General features: G+C 45.1%; 1 long non-coding RNA gene across 2 annotated transcripts in view; it reads right to left on the reverse strand.

The window, feature by feature from the left end:
- Positions 1–1,063: 1,063 nt before the first annotated feature.
- The window catches only part of LOC119573146, a 23,964-nt gene continuing 15,027 nt past the window's right edge, over positions 1,064–10,000 (reverse strand). For both annotated transcript variants that reach the window (XR_005228772.1, XR_005228773.1), the window contains exon 4: positions 1,064–1,088. This is a non-coding gene — a long non-coding RNA (uncharacterized LOC119573146). The remainder of the gene's footprint in view (positions 1,089–10,000) is intronic.

A 10,000-nucleotide genomic window follows, 5' to 3' on the forward strand; every position in this document is an offset into this window, starting at 1 on the left:
TAATAATAATAAGTATAATAATACTAATACTAATCGTTATAATATTGTTATTAATATTATTATTGTTATTATTATCATTATTATTATTTTTACTGGTAGTATAATTGCAAAAATAATTATTATAACAGTAATAATTACAGGAATAATGATATTAATTAGAATAATGATATAATTAATTATTATAAGAACGTTATTATTGTTATTATTGTTGTTATTACTATTATTATTGTAGTTGTTATTAGTATAGTTGTAAAAATATATATTATAACTGCAATAATTGCAATAATAATGATAATAATTGCAATAATGATGATAATAATTGCAATAATGATGATAATGATGATGATAATGATGATAATGATGATGATAACGACAATAAGGATGATACTCATGATAATAATGATGATAATAAGAGGAATTGTGTCCATATATAATAAAAAAAAAGGTAAAAGAAAAAAAATCCCAAAAGTCGAAAAAGCGGCAAAATCTAGCGAAATATAGCCTTTTGAGAGTATACTCCAAAATGACGTTTTTTCCATTTATTTGATGATTTTGGCATTAATTAGGGCAATAATGATGATAATTACCAGAATTCTATTAATCATGACAATAATGATGATAAAAGTGAGAATAAAGAGAATTTGGATAACATTTGATGATTATTAATATTATTACTATTATCATTATTATTATCATTATTATTATTATTATCCTTATTGCTACGCCAGTGGGTCTTTGTCTCTGTGCGAAACATGTGAGCGGAGGAGCGGAGGAACAAGCCAGGAGACGCGGTTGGGTGCTGCTCCTGTGAAGACCTCGTGTGTGCCCTTGTGACCTGATAAACTTTGTGTTGCCCTGTTATAAGCTGTGACATGCTGGTTTCCCCCTGTATTGTGCCTATAGAAAAGTGTACGGGTAAATAACTTGTGTAAATAAAGGAAAGACTGTCATTTTGTGTTTATTTCTTGGCCTGGCTCGCCACTTGGCGTTTCCCCTCGTGGTGTTCTGGGACACTGTGGTGCTTGGTGTCTCTTGGAGCTGTTCAGTGTTCACGACCCTGTGGATAGTACGCCATCTGCCTAGCCTGCCTTGTGTTGGTAGCAGAGAGACGAGGCGGTCGGCGAAACAAATGGTGTCAGGAGTGGGATTTGTGATATTTGATTAGTGAGACGCGCCGATTTATCATGTCGTCCATAGATGGCGGTAGCCATGAGGGAGAGGAGGCTATGACTGAGGCAGGCACGAGTGAGGTGAAGCCGAGCCAGATGCGACTGAATCACTGCCATGCTGGCCAGTATGAGGGAGGAAATGGCAACAAAGGGCAGAAGAGCACGTAGAGAGGGCAGAAGAGCAGGCGCACCATCTCGTCGAGGATTGCAGGCAAGGAAGGCAGATGAACAGTTCTGCCAACTTGTTGAGGTGCTACAGAGCAATCCTTTAGCTTCTGGAAGAGGAAATCAGCAGTACACCGACAAGGCCGACCAACAGCGGTAGAAGAGTGAAACTGATGAGGAGTGCAGACTCTGAAGGGCGATTCAGGGCATGAGGGAGGAGTGAAGGCGAAAGGCGGCGCATGAGGTAGGAACGTTGTAAGCAGAGAAGCAGACGAGGTTCTGGCAACAGATGCCAGAGTGTCAGATTTACTGGGTCTGCCTGGGCCGTGGCAGAAACCCCCGGGCTCGCAGCGTCGTGTCGGAGCCATGGTCGATGCAGGAGGCTGGGGACCCATCGGAACCGCTCCTTGGAATAGGTCGCGGCACTCGGGACCCGGTCAAACCCGACTCGTTGCCTTACCTCACCCTTCCGTCCCCCCGTGTGTGTTAGTTCACGGCACGCGTTCCCAACCCGCAGCCACTCGGCCTCCAGGAACATTATGTGAAGCGTAAGCCGCTGATACGACGGGAAGTGTCTGGAGGATATGTCGCCCAATTTGAAATGCTGGCATCTGCCCAGGGCTGGAGCCAGGAAGAGAAGGCCCTGCAGCGGTAACAGACGCTAAGGGGCCCACAGTGGAAGTGTTGGGGCATCGCCGGCATCCAAACATGCTTCTTACACCAGCGTGGCGGAGGCTTTGAAACGCCGTTTCGGGCACACCACCAGGCGAGGTATATCGGGGCCCACTTGAAGGAAGCGGACTCGTGAGCGTGGCAGAGACACTGTCCCAGATGGCGCAGGATGTGGAGGTGCTGGTAAGGAGGTTGTACCCTGCAGCTGCGGAAGAGATGATTGTGGTCCTGGCCCGCGATTTCTTTGTTGACGCTTTACGGAACAGCAAGATGCAAATATCGTCAAGCAGGCACACCCTGAGGACCGCAGGTGGCGGCTGGCGAGGGCCTTGGAGTTCGAGGCCTTCCTGAAGTCAACCAGTGGCCTAGGGGCCAGCTGCTCAGCCCCGCCGGACCTTCTGGGCCGGAAGGCTAAAGTGGAGAAGGTAGCATTGTGGACGGTGAGCCCGAGAACCTTTCCAAGGCTTGTGTTGGGGTGCGCGAGAGGTAGGGCACAGACGTAGTCAGTGTCAGAGGGAGCGGAGAACACGTCCTCTCAACCCGGACGGATTATGATGCCTTCCCGCAGTGCTGCACGGACTGTGGCAGTATGTCACCATCGAGTGCATGTCCTAAGTCTAAGGAAGTGGTACAGGCGGAAAAACTCTGGAGAAGGGGCGACGAAACCAGCAGTCCTCGGTTCCGGGCCCCGACTTAGGTTAAGCTGCAGTCTACCCTAGAAGACCCTAGTGCGGGCGATATGTTGCGCCCACTATGCAACTTCCGGACGCACCACAGAGACTTTGGTGTCACAGCATGTGTGCAGCTCAAGGGGCCAGTGGAGGCTCAGTATTGCGTGGGCAGCACGGTGCAGCGGCTGCCGGTGTATGTGGCCGATTCTGACGAGCACTGCCTTGCTGGGCTGACTACCTGACGCAGGAATAAGCGTGTGTCGACCTTGAGACGGAAGCTGGTGAGGGTGCACGGTGAAGATGTGCCCTTGCTTCCAGAGGTTGGTGCGCAGAGGTAGTTACGGGTGAGCGACTGCCACCTTGCCCCCAGGACAGAGTCTAGAATCCGGTGTCGACTGTCAAGAGTGAGGTGGAGTAGAGGGCTCGTGAGCCCATCCAAACCTGCAGCTGCTGATGGCGTAGCGGTTGGGCGGGAGCCTTGTTGGATAGGGGAGGGGTTAGTGTACAGTGTTGGTAGCCAAGTTCTCCGATAAGGCCCAGAAGGTGCCAGCTGGTGCAAGCTGGCATTGTGAGGAAGTGGTTTCCCGGCCCTGACTTGGGTAGGCTCACGTCGAACCAGCACGATGCAGGTGGAGGGCGCAAATAGATGGGAAGCCATGCCACCTGACAGTGGAAACTGGGCTGAGAAGACCCTAGTGCAGCCTGATATGTGGCCACTATCAATTCTGGACGCTCACAGAGACGTGGGGTCACGGGGCATGTGTGGCAGCTCAAGGGGCCAGTGGCGGCTCGTATTGGCGTGGGCAGCACGGTGCAGCAGCTGCCGGTGTGTATATATATATATATATAATATATTATATATATAATATATATATATATTATATATATATTATTATATATATATATATATATATTTATATATATATATATATATATATATATATTGTATATTACATATATATATATATAATTATATATATATATATATATATATATATATATATATATATAATATATATGTAGACATATATATGTATGTATGTATATATATGTATATATATATATATATATATATATATATATATATATATATATATATATATATATCATCATCATGATCATCAAGGGGCTAACGCCGACGGGGGCGCATGGCCGCATCCACCCTTCGCTTCCAGCCAAGAGGATCCCTCGAGGCGAGTCTCCAGGCAGGCACACGGCCCATCTCTAGTTCCTCGCGACAGGTCTCGTCGAGCTGCCCAAGCCATGGTCTCCTCCACCCAGGGTTGTCTCGCAGAGAGACAACTTGGTGGGCAGGGACGTCCATAGGGAGGCGAGCTAGGTGGCCATATAGCCTGAGTTGGCGATCCCGGATTATGCAAGTAACAGGTCCCATGCCAGTCTCACGGTGTAACCGCCGGTTGGACACGTGGTCCTGCCAACTGTACCCCATGATCCGGCGAAGGGACTTGTTACAAAAGGCATCAAGGCGAGACTCCAAGGCACTGGATAGCGTCCAGGTTTCGCTTCCATAGAGCAAAACTGGAAGAATCAAGGCCTTGAAGACACGCAGCTTGGTCCTTCTACATAGGTACCAACATCTCCAAACGCTCTTGTTGATCGAGTTCATGGCTCCTGTTGCCAACCAACCGCCTGATCCGCGAAGCAGGAGACTTTTTGACTAAGGCTCAAGCTGGACGACTAAGGCCCTAGGCAAAGTCCGATCTGGTTTTCGCTCTAGGCCAACTCGCATTGCAAAGCTCAAGACCGCCACAGTGATCCATCGATAGGTGCAACATCTCGCAAAGTCAGGTCGAGCTTATTTGCCAGAGTCTCCGTCTACTGACTTCTGTGTCTGCCAACGTCCTACAAGTGTTGAAAATTGTGTCAAGCCCGCCTGCTACCATGATTAATCTATATAGATATATCTATTATTACTTGTAGGAGATCTAGCTATTTCATTAAATATCAAACCTGCAAGTGTAAATGATAGATGGTATTAAATAATCAGACTATAATATTCTAATATGCTCCATAATTTGCTATAGTCTATACATTATATGCCATAAGTGTTGAATAGTGTTGTGCAAGTACATTGCTCTGATATAACATATATATATATATATATATATATATATATATATATATATATATATATATATATACATATATATATATATGATTGTGTGTATGTTATGTTGATGTTGTATATGTATTAGTATATATATATATATATATATATAATATATATATATATATATATATATATATATATATATATATATATATATATTAATATAGATATGTACTTATATTATTGTACTATATATATATATATATTAATATATATATATATATATATATATATATATATATAGATATTTTTTATATTTATATATATATATATATATATTATATTTATAATATTATATATATAATATTAATATAATATATATAATATATATATATATTATTATATATAATATATATAATACACATCGTTATCGACATTATCTTTATTATTATTTTCATATAAATCATTATTGCAATTATTATCATCATTGTTATCATTATCATAGCAATTATTGCAGCTATGATATATTTTTTTCCCATTATACTAATAATATCAACAATAATAATTGCAATAACTATAATAATAGCAATAATAAAAATTTTATAATCATTATTTGTATCATCAATTTTAAGTATCATCGTTATTATTGTAATTATTACAGTTATGATAAGTATTTTTGCTATTATACTGCTAATAAAAGTAATAATAATGACAATAATAACAATAATAATAATAATGATAATAACAATATCATGAGAACTATTATTATTATTATTATCGTTATTATTGTTATTATTTTAGTTTTTCTTTTTTTTTAATAATACTAATAATAAAAGTAATAAGAAAATAATAATAATAATAATAATAATAGCAATAATAATAATAATAATAATAATAATAATAATAAAATTTTATCAAAATTATCATTGTTATCTTTTTTATCATAATTATTGTCATGATTAATACATTTCTGATAATTATTATCATTATTACCCTAATAATTGCCAAATCACCATGGAGTACGCTAGATTTTGCCGCTTTTTCGACTTTGGGATTTTTTTCACGGTGCAGCGGCGGCCGGGTCATGTGGCCGATTCTGACGAGCCTCGTTTGCTGGCTTGACTACCTGACGCAGAGCTAAGGGTGTGTCGACCTGAGACGGAAGCTGGTGAGGGTGCATGGTGAAGAGGCCTTGCTTCCAGAGGTTGGCTGTGCAGAGGTGTTACAGCTGAGCGACTGAACCTTGCCCCCAGGACAGAGTCTAGAATCCGGTTGTCGACTGTCAAGAGTGAGGCGTGTAGTAGAGGGAATCGTGGAGACCAACCAAAACTGCAGCTGGCTGATGGCGTAGCAGTTGCGGCGGAGCCTTGTTGGACCAGGGGAGGGTTTAGTTACAGTGTTTGGTAGCAAAAAATTATCCAATAAGGCCCAGAAGTGCCAGCTGGTGCAAAGCTGGGCACTTGTGAGGAAGTGGAGGCGTCCAGAAGAGTCGTCGGGAGCGAGGAGTTGGTTGGGGTTGGGGCCGTTGCCTGACTTCGCGAGGACTTGCGCGCACGGCTGTGGTGTTACCATGGGCCAGGAAGCTACTCCTGGGGCCAGGTGAAAAAGCAAGAGACGTTAGCCCCAGTAGAGTCGATGAGGGTGCAGACGCTGACCGAGATTGAGGACGAGCATTTGGACGGTGAGGGCGATGACAACAGAACGTCAATGGTGACATGAGCCAGGTCTTGGGGTAGGGAGATACCCCTCTTGTGACACTGCCAAGCTACCAGCCGCCCACACCTCCGCCAGAGACACCCCAGCGAGAGCGAGAAAGAAAAAGCCGCGCTGGATTGAAAGATTTTGATGTTTCTGAGAAATGATTTTATTTAAATTTTTATGTAGTTTGTTTCAGGTTTAGATAGTCAGAGCAGACGGGTCGTTGCTTGATAGGGGGGGAAGTGCTACGCCAGTGGAGTCTTTGTCTCTGTGCGAAAACACTGTGTTTACATGAAGGGACCTGGGCCAAAACATGCGCAGCTGGGCTGTGCAGCGGAGGAGAGGAGGAACAAGCCGGGAGACGGAGTGGGTGCTGCTCTGGAAGACCTCGTGTGTGTTGTGCCCTTGTGGACCTGATCAAACATGTGTTGCCCTGTTATTAAGCTGTATTGTGCTGTATACAGCTGGTCTCACCCCTGAAAGGTACGGTAATACACTTGTGTAAATAAAGGAAAAGACTGTATTTTTGTGTTTAATTCGTGCCCTACCCTGCCACTTGGCGGTTCCTCTACTGGTGTTACTGGACTCTGTGGTGCTCGGTGCTTCTTGGAACGTTCAGTGTTCACCCGACCCTGTGGATAGCACGCCGTCTCTGCCTAGCCTGCATTGTGTGGTGCAGATGGAGACCGAGGCGGACCGGCGTAAACAATATATATATGAATCTATATATATATATACTATATAATATATATATATATATATATATAGATATAATATATTATATGCATATATAATATGAACATATATATATATATATATACATATGAATATATATATATATTATATATATATTATATATATATTATATAATATTTATATATATATATATATATATATATATATATATATCTACATACATTGAATATCATCATCATCATCAAGGGGCTAACGCCGCCGGGGGCGCATGCCGCATCCAACCTTCGCTCAGCACGAGGATCCCTCGAGGCGAGTCTCCAAGCAGGCACACGGACCATCTAGTTCCGCACGACAGGTCTCGTCGAGTGGCCCAAAGCCATGCATCTCCTAGGACGTCCCACAGGGCTCCTCCACCCAGGGTTGTCTCGCAGAGAGACAACTGGTGGGCCAGGGTCGTCTCCATAGGGAGGCGAGCTAGTGGCCATATAGCCTGAGTTGGCGATCCCGGATTATGCAAGTAACAGGTCCCTGCGGTCTCACGGTTGTAAACCCGCGGTGGACACGTGGCCTGGACCAACTGTACCATGATCCGGCGAAGGGACTTGTTACCAAAAGGCATTCAAGGAGAGACTCCAAGGCACTGGATAGCGTCCATGTTTCGATTCCATAGAGTCAAAACTGGAAAGTATCAAGGCTTGAAGACACGCAGCTTGGGTCCTTCTGCATAGGTACCGACATCTCCAAACGACTCTTGTTGATGGAGTTCAGGCTCTGTTGCCAGACCAATCCGTTCTACTGACTCCTGGTCGACAACCCAGAGATATGGACTACGCTACCAAGGTATGTAAAACTTTCTGTGACTTCAACGTCCTCGCCGCAAGCATGTATCGACTGAACGGCGTACCCCTAACAGGCCCCCCAAAGTCCTGAATTCTCTGGTCTTGGTCCAGGAGACCTTTAAGCCTAGGGGCTTCGCCTATTGCTAAATGCATCAAGAGCCGCCACACCAGTGACTCCAAGGACTCAGATAGGTGGCAACATCGTCGGCCAAAGTCAAGGTCCGAGACCTTTTTAAATATGCCTAGTGTTGCTTCCACACTGATTTGAGATAGTAGCTATGCCCTTACCAGTCCATACAAGTGTTGAAAAGTCGTGGGTGCAAGGCACAGCCTTGCCTCACCCCCTGATTAACAGGGAAGAAGTATCGAACATACCCCACCACCACTTTACAGCACTCTTCAGTACCAGATAGAGGCTTGCTATAGGCCAATAATATGTGTCGGAATTCCCCTATGAGCCTCTAGGATCTCCCCATAGCGATTCCAGAATGCACCGAGTCAACGCTTCTTGAGGTCGATGTAGGCTGAGGCAGCCACGACAAACTCACGACGGCGTTCCACAATTATTCGAAGCGCTAGTATACGGGTTATTGTGGACTTGCAGGGTAAATCCAGACTGCTCCGGTCTCTGGTGTCTCAGTAGTGGTTGCGGATCGTTTCAGAAGAATTGAGAGAGAACCTTGCCTGGTATGCGAGCAGTTAATGCCACGGTAGTAGTGCTACAGTCCCTAGAGATCCCCTTTCCCCTTCCAGAGAGGATGAACCAAGTCCTCAGCAGGTCAGGGGGAATGGTACCAGGACTGCCAAATGGCAGCAGGACTAGTATGCAGGCCAGAGCCATAGGTTCACCCCAGCCTGTCAGCAGTTCAGCAGGGATCTCCCATATTGCCTGCAGCTTTCCCACTCTTCAGCTTGGAAAATTCGCCAGTCCTAACTCTGTTAGGGTAGGAGGTTCTAGCTGAGGGTGGGTCCGGCAAGGAACTGAGACATCGCTTGCATCAAAGCTAAAACTGTTGGAGATCACTGGTACAACTCTCCAAAATAACTCAGCCCAACGTTCACGAACCCCAACATGATATGAGATGATCCGTCATCCGCTGATCGGATGCAGTTCATCCGGGAGGAGAGGGATGGGTTCAGTTTTCTCAGGGCTTGGTAGGCAGGCGAAGGTCACTACCAAGAAATCGGCCTTAGACACTCCCAGCAAGATTCCTGATAACTGTTCCTTGTCCCTTACAGCAGTGTCCGACGCCCTCGAACCATGGAACGGCGCAGACTTGTTCCCATTCCAGCCGAGCCTTGCGGACATGCTCAGTGGCCCTCTAATGTCTCAAGGAGATGGTATTCTGCCTTGTCCGTGGGCGACGCCAATGGAATCCTGAGCTGCTTCGGATTGTTACGCGCTTTGAAGGACTCCCACAGAGCAACTGGTCCGTCAGGTTGCTGGTTTCTGAGGAAATCGGTCAGAGGGACTGCCGGGGCGAACACGGGCCACCACTCCTCCTCCTTAGTCTGTCCAAGTGGAAACACCTTAGGGTGGCCACTGAGGGACGGGGGAGTTTTGAAGTGGGACCCGCAGGGTAGCAAAAGCAGCCTATGGTCGGTGACACAGAACTCAGACACTCCGGGTAAACCTGCAGTTCTGGAGGATCCTCCATAGCGTCGCTGACAAGAATGTGTCGATTCTCCGTTGGCACTGTACCCGTATCGCGTACCAAGTCCAGCGATGCGAGTGGAGCGCTGGTACCAGGAGACAGAGACCTCATTTTCTTAGGGACTAGCAATAGTCCCGGAGGAGGATGGCTATTCTCGCTGCTGGATCAGCTCCCGAGCCATGGGGGCCGGACAGACATCTCGTAGCCAGCTCGTGTCACAGCCGCGATACCGCATGGGAAGTCGGCCCAGAACAATGCGAATGTCCGCCGGGGGCGAGACATTCGCCCCAGGCATATATATATATGTACCACTATTATATATATAGATATATATATATATATATATATATATATATGATTATAT

The sequence above is a fragment of the Penaeus monodon genome, chromosome 5 (genome assembly GCF_015228065.2).
Source record: "Penaeus monodon isolate SGIC_2016 chromosome 5, NSTDA_Pmon_1, whole genome shotgun sequence".
NCBI lineage: Eukaryota > Metazoa > Arthropoda > Malacostraca > Decapoda > Penaeidae > Penaeus > Penaeus monodon.